Genomic DNA, 15,956 nt, shown 5'->3' on the forward strand with positions numbered 1-15,956 from the left:
TGACCACGCATTCTAATGACCCAACAGTGATCATGGAACACCTCCACTTCCAGATCAGCACCAACCCCAACATCATCGTCCGCTGCACCCTGGTCTACAGGCCCCCCAGGCCATGAACCCTGTTGGTCTTGGCCCTTTTTGCAGGGTCATCCCTGAACTTTTTTGCCTTCCTCCTGTATTTTTTCTGACCTGTTGGTGGTGGTTTTATGACTCTGGGCACTTTACCACTGCTGATCAGTGCTAAAATGCATATACATTCAATGTAAAGTGATGTAATGGATCAGTGATTCCTGATTAGTTATTTGATGTACTTGTCAGACCCTAGTACAGTGCAGCATGTGTGCACAGGGCCTGTAAATCAAATGCTGCTGGTGGGCTTGCAGCACTGGTTGTGCGACCCCCAGAAACAGCTTCTAAAATGTGGCTCAGGCCAGCCATCACAGAGCCTGTGTGCAGTCAGGGACTGCCATGTCGACTTGGCAAGTGCACACACTTGCCAGTCCCTAAACCTTCCCTTTTCTGCATGGTAAGCACCCCTAAGGTAGGCCCAAGGTACCCCTGTGGGCAGGGTGTATTGTATGTGAAAGGTAGGACATGCTCTGATGTGTGTAGAATGTCGTGATAGTGAATTACTGTCAATTTTGTTTTTCACTATTGCAAGGCTACCTGTTCTCATAGGCCAGAATGGGCAGTTTGATGATTACATCTTATAATGCTAACTGACCCAGGGAACTAGGTAGAAAAACGAGTTTAGTATGCCTGAACTTCGAATGTTAAAATACATCTTTTAGGGAGGGTGATTTTTACATTCTTTGTTTGAAAATACCACTTTTAGAAAGTAGGTATTTTCTTGCCTAACCATTCAGTACACCTTTGTCTATTCCATGTCTGGTTTGACAGGGGGCTGGAGTGGGCCTTGGCTTCAGCAGTCTGGTGGGTCAGGGCTGGGCTGAATAGGCCCTGCATTGAATAGAGAGTAGGGGAGGAATTTTCCTTTCAGCCACCTAGGCCAGGTCTGCTTTCAACAATGCCGTCTCCACCTCCTGCTAGGAAGCTGAACAAAAGAGGACAGAACTGGTTTTGACTAGGTACAGACACTCTCTCCCTTCGAACAAAGGATTTAGTAGTATAAATATTGGGGCCCAGAACTGTAGATCACTTCTGGAAAATCAAGATGAAACCTTTGCCAAGGAGAAGAGTCGGATAAGCTGGGAGGAATACTGCCCTGTGCTATTGCTGTCAGGACTTGGCTGTTTTGCTTTGTCACCTGCTTGAAGAAAAGATCTCCAAGGGCTTGAAACTGAGCTTGCCTCCTGTTCTGAAGTCTCAGGAACACAAAGACTTCCCCCCTTCTGTCTGCCTGCATTTAGAACTGCTATTTTAGCTGCTACAGATGGAAATTGCAACACCCTCGCCGGCGAGCGAAGCTGTAACCTGCCCGACGCCTGCTGCTGTGCCACATCGACTCCGAAGCCAACCTCGGAGCCGATCCTCGACATGGGTGACCTTGAATCCATCGACATTGCACCATCATAAGGAACAGTGGTCTCGGCTCCATTGTGACGTGACGCAGTAAGAAACCGTTGTCTCGCATCCCCTGCGCTGCATTAAGGAACAGAGGCTGCACCTCCTCTGGGGTCGTAGGGAACCGATGCCGCACAGCGCATATGAAACCGCACGTCCCCAATGCCGTGAACTATCTTTTTTTTTTCATGAACTCCAAGGTACTGTATCTTTGTGGGTCTGCTTGACTCCAAGCCAAACGCCCCGCACCTCGCGGTCAGCACCGTACTTTGGGATTTCCACCAGCCACGACATCGTTATAACTCCAAGTGGTGTTATTTGTTGCTAGAAGCTTGATTTAAGAGAATACCCTATTTTTAAGGATACTTTGAATACTTATTGTGGATTTTTCTAAACTGGTGTGGTGTCCATTTGTAGTGTTTTCACTGTATTACTGTATGTGTTCACAAATGGTTTACACAATGCCTCTGAGATAAGCCTGTCTGCTCGTGCCAAGCTACCAAGGAGGTGAGCAGGGGTTATTTTAGGAGTGTACCCCCCTTATCCTGACTAAAAGCAAGGGTCCTCATTTGGACAAAGGTGCAAACCATTGCCAACTGGAGACCCCCATTTTTAACAAATCCCTATTCACCAATGCCATTGTTGACCTCATTGTACCCTAGGCTCTACCATCCACTGACTACATCCTACTCGGAGACCTCAAGCTCCACTTGGACAACACCAGTGACCAAAACACAACCCCCCTCCTTTGGAACCTCGCCAACATCGGACTCAAGCAGCTAGTCACCACACCTACCCTCATAGCCAGGGGCACACTTGAGCCAGTCTTCTCCGCAAGCTATAACTTCAACTAAAGACTGGGGGGGGGGGTAATCCTGAGCCCCTTCCTGCATTTCAATGCCGCCGTCTGTAAGCATTGGCGGAGTGGTGGTGCTGAGGGAGTTGACAAGAACTGGTTAGTGCCAGTTTTTGCACTTGAACGGCCACTTTGCTTGTCATTTTCGTTAAGTCCCTCTAACAAAAGTGGCGATCTTAATAATTCACGTTTACGCCGGAAAAGTACAGATAACTGCAGTTAGCAGCAACTAGTACATACTGAGATAAAAAATACGCTGTAACGTCATAAAATTGACAATACGGCAGCGTCAAGTTCTTGTACAAATGCCCTTAAAAGTTACTTTTTCCGACATCCACCACAGCAGAGACTTTGTCATTTTTTTGTCACCTGGAGGACTGGCATAAAGTATAAAGCTCCATGAGAAAGGCATGGCCTTTCAAGTTATAAATTGCCTGCTTGGCCTGCTCAGAGCTTTTTTCCAAGGAAGTTTGAGGTTAAAGTGGGAAGACTAAAAAGAAGTATCTGACCCAATCGATCAGAATCAGTCATTGGCAAAAGTCACCTGTCTTACCCTACTGGCGAAATCAAAGGCCCAAAACAGTTTTAGGGCCCATGAGATGTCCCATCTATTCTATTTAGAGTGCATAAGCCCATTATTAGAAACCAGTCTGAAGGCAGGAGAAGGCTAGAGCAGACAATTGTGCTTTGGTAGCACTTTCATGAAATTACCCTTGAAGTTGAGTCTATCTTGGTACTGCCATTGAAGACTAATATATAACACATTATTAGTAATCTAGCGGTTCACTAGAGAAAAAGACTGCAGGCATCAATGTGCCCCCGGTTATTAGTGGCCAGCATATACATAGATGAACATGGGTGACTGGATCGATCATAGATGTACTGCTGAGAGGAGAGATGATTGGGTGGATATAATGCTCCTCCCCGGTTCTTTCTCACTGCCTCTAGTATTGCATTAGGATAAGGCTGTGGGTTTTGTCCAAGCTGTGCCATGCCAGGTTTCAGCTACACCTAGCCCACAGAACTGCACTAATAATTCTTAAAATACTAATAAGCACTAATGTGACCCTGAAAAAATTATCTAATAATTTGTGGTTTGCACTTGTATATGCTGGCTCAAAGATAATCGAACTGCTAAGAAAGTCCCTCGTGCGTGGCATAGGTGGCCACATTTGAAAAACAGCTTCTCTCTAATACTTGAATGTTAAATTTAGTCTATTGTCATTAGGAGATTATTGTGGGGATGTATGTTATTAAGCGTTACTTTTAAGTTAAATGTACTATTAAGAGGTATAACTCTCAGTAAAATTTCTGGCATGCTAACAAATGGATGTAAACATTTACTAATGCTTAGATGTATGTTTAACTAACAAATAACTTTCCAAAACAAGTCCGGGCCCGATAAGGATAGTCAGTACATTTGGCGATCTCAGTCAATCAAAGCACATAAGTTAAACTCTTTCTCATAGACCTAAAGAGGGTGTGTTACAGTATCTAGTCATGGTACTACAGAAAATTACTTCAATACTGTTATTTTCTTAAAATATCTTTATAGCACATCTGAGCGATTGATGGTGTATCCATGACCACCAGGTTTGTAAACACCCTTTATTAATTTGAACTAGTACAAATATGCTGCAGTAGAATGTCTGGGGAGAGGGAGTGAGAGAGACACTTTGGTACGGAGAAGCCTGTTGGAAGAACAAACAAGCATTTGCAATGCAGTAGGTCTGGAATTTGTGAGAGTTTAAGCTATTGGCGTTGTAAATGATAATGCCTTTAATTTATCTGTTTTAATAATGAACACATAAATAAAAGGCATTGTCATTTACAATGCCAATAGCTCAGTGTGACCAACCGTAGGTCTTTAAGTCCAATCAACCACTAAATCAACCAATCAATCATATCATTTGCAAAGCACACTACTCACCCGTGAGGGTCTCAAGGCGCTGGGGTGGGGAATGCTGCTACTGCTCAAAAAGCCAGGTCTTGAGGAGGTTTCTAAAGGTCAGCAGGTCTTGGGTCTGCCGTAGGTGGATGGGGAGGGTGTTCCAGGTCTTGGCGGCGAGGTGAGAGAACGATCGGCCACCGGAGGTCGCTCTTCAGAAGCAGGGGACTGTGGCGAGGGCAAGGTTGGCAGAGCGGAGCTGGTGGGTGGGAATGTAGAAGCTGAGTCGTCTGTTGAGGTACATTGGTTCGGTGTTGTGGAGTGCCTTGTATGCGTGGGTAAGGAGCTTGAAGGTTATCCTCTTGTTGACCGGGAGCCAGTGCAGGTCTCTCAGGTGGGGTGGGATGTGGCTGCGGTGAGGGATGTCGAGGATCAGGTGTGCAGAGGTGTTCTGGATGCGTTTGAGCCGTCTCAGGAGTTTGGCCGATGCTCCTGCGTAGAGGGTGTTTCCGTAGTCCAACCTGCTGCTGACAAGGGCCTGGGTGACCGTTCTTCTCGTATCAGTGGGGATCCACTTGTAGATCCTGCGGAGCATGAGGAGGGTGTTGAAGCAGGAGGACGAGACAGCGTTGATCTGTTTAGTCATGGAGAGGGTGGAGTAGAGGATGACCCCTAGGTCGCGTGCGTGGTCTGTCGGTGTTGGAGCAGTTCCCAGTGTGGTCGGCCACCAGGAGTTGTCCTAGGCCGACTGGTTGGATCTGAGTATTAGCAACTCCATCTTGTCCGAGTTCAGCTTCAGTCGGCTGTTCCTCATCCATTCAGCGATGGCCTTCATTACTTTGTGAAGTTTGATTTTGGCATTGTGGGGGTCCTTGGTGAGGGAGAGGATCAGCTGGGTGTCATCGGCGTAGGAGATGATGTTGAAGTCGTATCGACGGGCGACGTAGGTGAGCGGTGCCATGTAGATGTTAAACAGAGTTGGGCTGAGGGATGAGCCCTGGGGTACGCTGCAGATGATCTCGGTAACTTTGGGGCTGAAGGGGGGAGGCGGACGCTCTGTGTTGTGCCAGGAAGGAGGTGCTCCAGTCCAGGGCCTTCTCTTGGATCCTGGCGTTGTGGAGGCGTGTTCGTAGTGTGTGGTGGCAGAACGTGTCGAAGACGGCTGACCGGTCCAGGAGGATGAGGGCTGCCATTTCACCATTGTCCAGCAGGGACTTCATGTCATCAGTGGTGGCGCTGAGGGCAGTCTTGGTGCTGTGGTTGCTGCGGAACCCGGACTGGGAAGGGTCCAGGATGTTGCTCTCCTCGAGGTAGCGGGTCAGTTGTTCGTTGACGGTCTTCTCGATGACCTTTGACAGGAGCAGGGATATGGGCCGGGTGTTCTTGAGGTCCTTGGGGTCTGCCGTGGGTTTCTTGAGTAAGGCGTTGATCTTGGCGTGCTTCCAGCTCTCCGGGAAGGTTGCTGTCTCAAAGGAGGTGTTGATGACTTTCCGGAGATGAGGTGCGATGGATGTGCTGGCTTTGTTAAAGATGTGATGTGGGCATGGGTCTGATGGAGATCCGGAGTGGATGGTGTTCATGATCCTGATGGTGTAGTCGTCGTTGATGTTGGTCCAGGAGAGCAGGTGGTTGGTGCGGATGGTGGTCGTGGGGACGGAGGTCTCAGTGGTTGTTGGGCAGTCGTGGCGTTAAAGCTGTTATGAATGTCTGCGATCTTACGGTGGAAGAAGGTGGCCAGCGAGTCGCACAGGTCTTGCGACGTCGTTGGTGTTGAAGCTGGGGTTGGAGAGTTCCTTGATGATGTTGAAGAACTCTTTGCTGTTGTGTGCATTCTTGTCTAGGCGGTTTTTGAAGGAGGCCATTTTGGCAGCTCTGATGAGGTGATGGTGTCTGCAGGTGGCGTTCTTGTGGGCTGCGTGGTTGTCCGGTGTTCGTTCAAGGAGCCAGATCTTCTCCATCTTTAGGCAGGTTTGCTTTGAGGCCCGGAGGTCTTCAGTGAACCAGATGCCTTTCTTGTAGGTGTGACTGTTGGAGGGTTTCTTGATCGGGGCGAGGGTGTTGGCGCAGTCGTTGAGCCACTGTCTGAGGTTGTGGGTGGATTTGTCGGGGTCGGTGGTGTTGGCGGGTGGGCTCTGGGGGAGGGTGGTGGTTAGCTGGTCTTCGGTGACTTTGCTCCAGCAGCGGCAAGGTATCTATTGGGTGTGGTGGTGTGTGGTGGGTTTCTTGAAGGTGAAGTGGATGCAGCGATGGTCGGTCCAGTTGAGTTCGGTGGTGTGGTTGAAGGAGATGTGGGGGCTTTTGGAGAAAATGGGGTCAAGCGTGTGACCGGCGGAGTGGGTGGGTGTTGTGACGAGTTGTCTGAGTCCGAGGTTGGCTAGGTTGTCGATCAGGGTGGTGGAGTTGGTGTCGTTGTTGTTCTCGAGGTGGAAGTTCAGGTCCCCAAGGAGGATGTAGTCCATGGAGGCGAGGGCGTGTGTGCTGACGAGTTCAGCGATGCAGTCACTGAACTGTGGTCAAGATCCGGGGGATCTATAGATGAGGGTTCCTCTGAGGGTGGTGTTGGGGTCGGTGTGGATCTGGAAGTGCAGGTGTTCAGAGGTGCTGCAGGTGTCGTCGGTGTTGGTCGAGACTCCTGCTCCATTAGTGCGATCCCTGCGGGTGATCTTGTAGCCTTCCAGGATGGCTATCGCTATGTCGGGTGCCGAGGCAGGGTTCAGCCAGGTATCCGTCAGGAAGATGACGTCTGGGGAGGTTGAGTAGAGTAGGCCCCAGAGTTCAACGGTGTGTTTGCGGGTGGAGCGGGTGCTGAGAAGGATGCATCTGAGGTGGTTGGGTTCTTTCCTGGTCGGCAGCATGGTGGGGCGGATGCTTGTGAAGCTGCAGTTCCGGCAGGTAAAAGCTCTGTGGGTGCGCTTCGGGGTGGCCAGGAAGCAGGCGTGTGATCGTCCGGTGTTGCATGTGTGGAGGGTTCTGGCATCGTAGCAGTGTCGGGCATCGTGGCATTGGCATGGTCCAGGGGTCCTGGAAATGGGCGCGGTCTAGGCACGGACGGGCGCAGGTGGGCCTGCCTTTGGTGTGCCTTGGCATGCCAGAGGCGCGCCCGCTGAGCGCACGCTCCGCGGCCTCCATATGAGGGGATGTTGGAGGGAGGAGCAGCTGGGAGGTGGGAGCGGGCGGTGAATTTGGATTGCAGGGGGGCAGGGCTGCAGGGATGAAGTGGCGGGGAAAACGTGCGGGTGCCGCAGGAGAACTGAGCACAGAAGTCTGGGCAAGAAAGCAAGTACAGGCACAGGGAAATAAAAAAAAGTCTGGGCAAGAAAGCAAGTACAGGCACAGGGTAAAAAACAGGTCTCGGCAAGAAAGCAAGTACAGGCACATAGGAAAAAAACAAGTCTGGGCAAGAAAGCAAGTTAGGCACAGGGGAAAAAATACAAGATTAGGCAAAAACAATGCAGGCAGAGCCATGCAGCTGCATGGGGAGGGACTTGCCTGCGAGCAGGGTCAGAGGAACTTGGTTATCTCTTGATACTTTATTTCAAAGGGTAACTAGTAGACATATCTTTGAAGAAAGTAACATAAAGGTCCACTTTATAATTAACCATGTCTTCTTCTTTTTCAGGTTTTTTGGAGTTCCGCTCCGCCAGTACACTCGACAGAAACAAACATATAGGTAAGAATCTGTCCTTATCCTGTATTTAGCGTGTTCTGAATTAGTAGAGTGACCTCTTACTATCCCTTCTGGTAAGGGGTGTTGGTTAAAAAATCTGAGTGAGAAAGGAAAAAAAAGAGAAGAAGAAAAGAAACAAAAAACAGCACTCTCCAAAGAGAAAAGAAAAAAAATATCAATGTCCTCAGGAATATTGCACAAACCCTTATTTTTTACTCTTGGGTTCTATTGTCTCATTGCATTTTTTTATAGGTTCCAGTGGTAACCCTGCCCCCTTTTCATTCCCTTTCCCAATCCGATCCAATTCCCTCCCTCCTTTTCTCCACTACTCTATTTTCGGCTCGAACCAGGAACCACAAACTCACTGGCGAAGCCATGCCCCTCCAGGGACGCGGCGGGGCTCTAGAGGCTGCTGGCGGTAAGGAGACTTTGCTTCTTCTTCTGACGTCGCCAGAGTTGTCGGTCTCTTCCTCTGCGCAATGGGTTCCTCAGGATCTGCCTCGCCACTCGCTCCCTGGGCTACTTCTTCCACCGCTCCTTTAGCCTCGCCATCTCTCCTCTGCAAAAACGTGCCCGGACGCTGTTCTTCTTCCTCTTTTACGCGTCTTCCAGATCGCCGCGCTCCATCATCACCAGCCTCCTCCGGGTCATGCTGTGACTCCTGGCTGCTCTTCTCTGCCTGACTTCCGGGTCGGGGGAAGAAAAAGAAGCTGGTTTGGGCTCCGAAGTATCGGGCTTGTCAGGTCGGTGACACAAAGACACTTGTAAAGTGGAGACATTTTCAAAGAAGCTGCTGCCAATGTCTGGGGCTTCTCGGAACATGTAAGCGTGCATGGCTCGCTGAATGTTGCAGGAAAGCATGTTGTGCCTACAGTAGGAGAAACTCATTAAAGAAAATAGTGCTTACAGACTAAAAAAGCCGTATAACAACCAATGTAAAAGGACCAGTCCTCATGGGAGGTTACAAATGAAGACAAGGTGGTACTAAGTAGGGATAAACAAGCCTATTAACGAATCAGAAGCCAGCATTTGCGAAGGACAATGGCACAAGCCGATGACAAATATGGGCGGAGAGTGGGAGGGCTTCTGTTCCATACTCCAACAAAGCATGCGCTGCCCATGCTCGACCTAAAAACAAAAAGTTTTCCTTTAAATTTATTAAAAAGCACATGTTAGGAAATAAAGCAAAGCTACTTAAACAGTAATCTTGAATAAATGGTCAAAAACATGACACTTGGCCCTGATTACAAGTTGCTCGTTCAATTATGACCCATGCATAAACCCCTTTATATGCATGGATCGGAATTACGAATAGTTGTTTTTTTAACACATCCGATAATTATCAGTTAAATCAATCAATATTCTTGACATTTTGGCTGGTTAAACCTGCCGATATTTAACAGGGAAATGCATATGGTATTTGCCGTATCATGTGGATTCTCGTATGTTAAACACATAGGGGCAGATTTATGTTAACTGGCGCATCCCGAGGGATGCGCCAGTTAACAAGCGCCACAGTGCGCCACAGCTACGCCACCCATGGTGCGCCGCATTTATGATGCGGCGCACCATGGGGCAAAAACGGCACAGATGCGTGACGCATCTGTGCCGGAAATGTGGCGCATTGCTGGAGTTGCGTCGCAAGCGCGATGCAGCTCCAGCAATGCTCTGGGGGGGCCTATTCTTTCAATGCTGCCTCAAGCCTTACGCCTGCTTCAAGCAGGCGCAGGGTTTTGACGCAGCATTGCCCTGAAAGTGACTGAGTGAAATCTCATAGATTTCACTCAGCCACTTTCAAGAGGCGTTCCTGCGTAGGAACGCCCCCCCTGCGCAGGAACGCCTCCTCATGGCGCAGTGCTGTACAACGTGACGCATCTCCTAGATGCGTCACGTTGTAAATAGGGCGCAGGGATGCACCACGTTTCCGCGCCGTTGCATCACGCAACGGCGGCGTAAACGTGTCGCAAGCCCTTCATAAATATGCCCCCTAAATCTGCGTGTCATTCCCCAGAAACTTGTAATAGGTGCTATTTATCGTAATTGATAAATATCGAACCCCGTGTTATCAATATTTACCAGGTGCAATAAATAGCACCTATACGTGAAAAGAGGCCCTAAGATGAGCTTTTACTTTGCCTGTACTTTAGACTTAAAGCCTGATTAAAAATATAGGTGCTATTTTTCACACCTGGTAAATAACAATACCATGGTGTTTGTTATTTATCAGGTGTGAAACATGGCAGCTATTATGAGTTTTTGGCGAAAAACATGCAGATTTTGGTTTTTACGCATCAAAATCTGCATGGTACGGTATGGATGAAGAGGGGTTTATGCATGGGTTGGAAAAAAATGACTGATTTGTAATCAGACCTTTAGTGGTAATACAGATTGCATGTATAGCCGATTGTGAAATGCGAGCTCCGTGAGCTGCTCACAGCTTCTTGCAGCGCTCAATTCACATATGTGACTTGAGAACTTGGCAGCACTGAAATAAATATTTCTGGAACCCATACATTGGGGATCAAGGTGGGGCAGTGGAAAGGTGGTGGGGTCAAAATGGGCACGGCTTTAAAAGCAGAGTCTGACAGTGAACTTATATATTATTTACAAAATTAGCACCAAGGACACATGTGTAAGAAAATGTGTTCTAGCTTACATATTTGGTCACAAAGATGCTGAATTTTAAAATATCACACAGGGTTAAGATACTTGCTGCACAGATCTGTGTATGCTCAGCAATAATTTTGTTTGAGGGGATTATAATAGTGGTATGATAACTCTGGTGGTCAATTGAGTTGGAAGTGAGTTCTGTGTACGACCAATCACTGTTGTGGCTCATAAAGTAGCATAGAGGGTTAATGTGTCTCCTACAAAGCACATTATGTAACTTACAGATCAGAGATTTGTATTTTACGTCGATAGCTAAGTGGGCTACTTCTTTTGACACAGATCATTTTATTACTTCCAGTTCATAACTTGCAATCCTTCTAACACAGCACAGTGATCTATTTAGTGACATCTAGGAGCTGCATGCCACTGTAAATCCTCGGTTTGAATTTGTATTGTTTTTTTCTCAATCTCTTTCTTATTGTAAGATTGAAAAGAAGGGCTTCTCTGGAAATTAGCAAAGTTTTAATAGTGCAGACAAGCCCAATCTATGAGTTCATTTTTATGTCCTGCCTTTGTGTTTCTTTCGACCGCACACTCCTAACATAAAGCTTTATTGTGTGTCTGTGTGTGATGTAAAGTGCTCTGACAAGCTATACTGCTGTGAGTAGTGCTATTAAAGAACTGAATGGAAAATTAATTAGTAGTTGCCATTTAAATAATTATTAGTGTAATTACCCATAGGCAGAGATTCCTACAGTGCGTGCAATCTCTCACATAGTGGGGTTGAACAAACTATAGCAGCTGCCTCCAAGTCATAGTTTCTCCAAATTACTTGTGAAGTGATCAGCTGTGTGTCGTTGTTTCCTTCCATTGTGATATAAGGTTATACGCTCCAGATGACTCCAAGTCACGATGATACTTGAACAAAAGAAGTGCTGATGGCCCAATAAATCAGGCCTTTGTTCTTTCCCACTGGAAGTAAAAATAAGAAAGTCTGCTCGCTGCCTGCAGATTGCTGCACTGAACAGAATGCCGGTAACATACGGGGGCTGCAGAATTGTCTAATGGTGTTGGAAAATGATAGCAAGACAAATTCAGCATATTTCCCTTGGTCGGCCAGATCTCATATCTAGCCCAGAAATAGCTGCCGGAACCAGGATCTGGTGTGATTCCTGTAACTTCCCAACACTGGGAGAGCTTTCAACAATCAGCTGCTCACAGCTTTCCTACTACTGATTTCTCGCTTGAAAAGTGAGTGCTAGGAGAGCTGTGAGCTCTCAGCTGCACACAGATCCCCCAGAGCTAAGTTTATCACACAGCACTGGAGAGCTATGAATGACCCCACTCTTTGATGGACCACAGCATTTTACAGATAAACCAAAAAAGTATCTAGCTGCCCATTGGGCACTCAGTAGTGGAGAGGAGAAGGGGGGCAAAGGTGCAGCATGCAGGGGTGCACCAGGGCAGACTAGGGAAGGAAGTAATCCAAGGATCTGTGGTGAAGGTTTCACAAGCTTTAATGAAGACAGAGCCTATAATAGTAAATTCTAGTCGGGCAACCCCACTTGAACTACCATGGAACCTTGGGGACAGTGATAAGCCAGCTGCCTTCTTAACAGACGAAACACTATGAGTATTCCTTAAATTAAGCAAAGTACAATATATCCTTTCCCTTCAAATGGGAAAGGAAAACCAAGACTAATTCAAAGTACAAGGTACACGCTGTATGCAATAATGTATTGAGGAAAACTGATGGAAATTAAGAGCAGTACAAATGAGACAACAGGAAAAGGGAGAAAAGCTACAACTACGTAAACAAAAGAAAACAACGGGCACAGATCTTGCACAGCTTGAAAGTTCACCTATTAACAAACATTTTTTAAATTTAAATTGAATCTTGAAAATGGCGTGAAAGGATCATCTACACATGTAATCATGGTTTAGGACATTGCACCGAGAAATTGTTACATTCTCAATTGAACCATATGAGAATCCACTCTCGTCAGCATTGACAAAGACCCCACGTCGCTCCTGTGCCCACCAACTTTTGGGGTGAACCAGCATCCACATATGTCCCACCTCTCAGTGGAAGCTGGTGCAACCATTCCCCAATGAGACACTCTTCCTTGCGTACTCATCATCTCACTATCCAATAATAGTATGACACTACTGCAGCCCTCATCATCCTCTTCTTCTCCCTAACCAGGACACTGCCTACTCTCTGCCATTCCATATACCATTGTCTAACTCACAAAATCTCTTCTGACAGCCTTGGCTTGGGAAAGGCCACAAAGCTTTGAAAGACTGGACTTCACCGTGACAGGTTTGACCCTTACTCAGTTGCCACTGTGATCCAAATTCTGCTTGGGTTGATCTCTAGGGTCTTGCTCCGTCTACTAACTCGTTGAGCCTAACAGGGGTTAACACCACTCATGGAGAAGAACTGAGTGTGCTCTGTATGTTGGCCCTTTCAACCAGAACATTAACCTGAAGATTGTAGAGGGAAGTGTGGCAGTGCTTTAAACCATACTCAACAAGCAGTTCCTCATTTTTTGGAAACTAATTAGGTACCATTTTAGGTGGCAATGTAGTTTGGATGACCCTAGATAGAGAAGATTTTTCTTATCCTCTCAAAAGTGCTGTTGGTGGTGACATTCATGATTACTTCAGCAAACCACAAATTGCTTGGTAGGCAATAAAAAGTGCTTATAAAGTCTAAGAAGATCTTCTCCCAAAGCTTCCCGAGTTCCTCAGTGTGCCCTGAGGGAAATCCTCCCACTTTCAATCTCCCCTTGCCTTCCTTGGTAAAGCATGGAAACTACTTAAGAGCAGCAGCTAAAGAGGGTTGTTGCAAGGCCCACTAGTCTTTGTATAGTATCAAATTGTCATTTAAAAAAGTTTTTAATGACATGACGTCCACCAGACGTCTAAAGCTGTCATTATCCAGACTTAAAAATGAGTTTTGAGCATAAAGATGTGATTATTTTTGTTTTCAGTTTGTCATGTATTTCCCGCATGGCTCATTGTAGTTTTCCCTATGTTAGCCTAACTGTACACATTGTAGGCCTCATTTTTGTTTGCACTCGCTACTATTTAAACTCCTTTTGCTTTTGTATCACATTGTACTTTTACACGGAAACTGCATATGTTTTCGTGTTCTGTTCCTTTCCTGGGATGTAGTCTGAACATCATAGACATGGTCAAACAACAATGTTCCTTGTTATTTTATCCGGCCAGGCACTAACACCTAGGCATAACATAAGAGTGCAGCTGTTGTTTATGTGCAGAGAAGACCTATCATATAGATAAGTACATGAGCAAAAAACAGACACTTGAAATGAGATTTCTGAGCCAAGAGCGCTGCGTCTGCTGAGATATAGAACATCCATCTGTAAATGCTAAAGTACAACTTCTGCCCGTAATCCCAGAGATCATATTGTAAATATTGTGGATTTTAGCACAATCAGCTCCCTGGGCACTCCCTACCTGATAGCCCACGCTCGCGCTCACCTCGAAATCCCTCAAGCAGCCGATTAGGCGCTGCTCCCACTAACTTCGTCCGCCATCTTGGGTGAGTCAGAGGGCGAGTAGACCAATTGCTCGGCCCTCCCACCCTGACCACCACTATAAAAGCGCTGTGCACCCTGTGGCCCCATTCCTGAGAAATTGACTGAGAGTAAGGTCCTTGAGGCGGAAAGCCGGGGATGCTTAGCATTTTAAAAATTGTATTTTCGTGTGTGACGCTTATTTTTTTTAAAATTGTAAATATTGTGGATTTTAGCACAATCGGCTCCCTGGGCACTCCCTACCTGATAGCCCACGCTCGTGCTCACCTCGAAATCCCTCAAGCAGCCGATTAGGCGCTGCTCCCACTAACTTTGTCCGCCTTCTTGGGTGAGTCGGAGGGCGAGCAGACCAATTGCTCGGCCCTCCCACCCTGACCACCACTATAAAATGTCCCCCCCTCCCCGGAGGCGCAGCGGACGAGCGCAGCGGGCGCGCCGGATGAACGCCGAAGGTGCGCCTAAGGTAAGCCCGTCTGCGCCCGTCCGCGGACAGGCCGGGCCCTAGGGCCAGCCATGTTGGCCATACCATGTCATACTCGTCACAATCCCTTAGAGAGTTGCAGCATCCTTACGCCCCGCCGTCTCCTAACACCATCAAGCGCATACACACAGCCGGTCTAATGTGCCCTGCCCCTCATTCTTTCTGCGGACGCAAACCTCCAGCTAAACCGACCAGGAGCGACACTTCCATCAGGGTGACATGTCTAAACACCCGCATTCTAGTAAAACACCACCACGACATCTACATCCTGCTGTCCAATAACAATCCCGACATACTTCTGCTCACGGAAACATGGCTAACTACAGAGTCTCTCCCAGATATTCTGGCGGCCCTCCCCCTGATTACTACATTCTCCATGCCGACCGCCCTGGTGACCGGCCCGGGGGTTGGGTGGAAGCCATCATATCTAAGCGCCTGAACTCTATCTCTTCATACTCCCTCCCCCTCCCTGAGGTGGACAACTTGCTCATTTGCCTAGAAACTGACGCTGGTGCCCTCACGCTCCTCCTCTTATACCGGCCCCCACACCCTATGCCATCCTTCTCCACCATCATGAGTGAACAGTTGTCCAATCTATTAACACAGCACTCTAGTCTCGCCCTCTTCGGTGACTTGAACTACAGGTTCAATGACACCAACGCAGGCCCCCATGCTATCGAGCTCTTCGAAACTCTCAATAGCTTGAATTTGACCCAACAGGTCACCTCACCCACTCACATCAAGGGCCATATCCTCGACCAGATCTGGACCCATAATCTGGCTCTGTCCCAGCCAGCTATATCCCCTTGCGTCTGGTCAGACCATTACCTAGCCGACACCACCATCACTGTCGTCGGCAGGACTCATGCCCCTCTGATGGCTGGTGGCTCCTCACGAAAATGGAGCACATATGACTCCCAGGGCTTTCTCACGACCCTGGCCGACACCCGCCCAGTCATCAACCCCACAGACAACATCGACGCAATAGAAAGTGACATCGGCTCCTGGCTGAAGACGGCCAGTGACCAGTTCGCCCCCCTAACTAAATTCCCCCGTACTAGGCATCACAACTCCCACAGATGGTTCTCTGATGACCTTAAGCAACACAAACTGAAAGTGCGCCAGCTGGAACGGATCTGGAGACGTGATTACTCCAACTCAGCCAGACTGTCTTACACGGCTGCGCGCAGAGAATACAAAACTGCCATCACCCTAGCCAAATCGGAACACTCCTCCAATAGGCTCTCGTCAGCGGTCAACAAATCAAAGGAGGTGTTCAAAATCATGAATGAACTCACCACAGACGACAGAACCCTCCCAGCCCAGACCCCCACCCAAGAGACATGCGATGCTCTCAACCTCTT

The sequence above is a fragment of the Lissotriton vulgaris genome, chromosome 7 (assembly GCF_964263255.1).
Source record: "Lissotriton vulgaris chromosome 7, aLisVul1.2, whole genome shotgun sequence".
Classification (NCBI taxonomy): Eukaryota; Metazoa; Chordata; class Amphibia; order Caudata; family Salamandridae; genus Lissotriton; species Lissotriton vulgaris.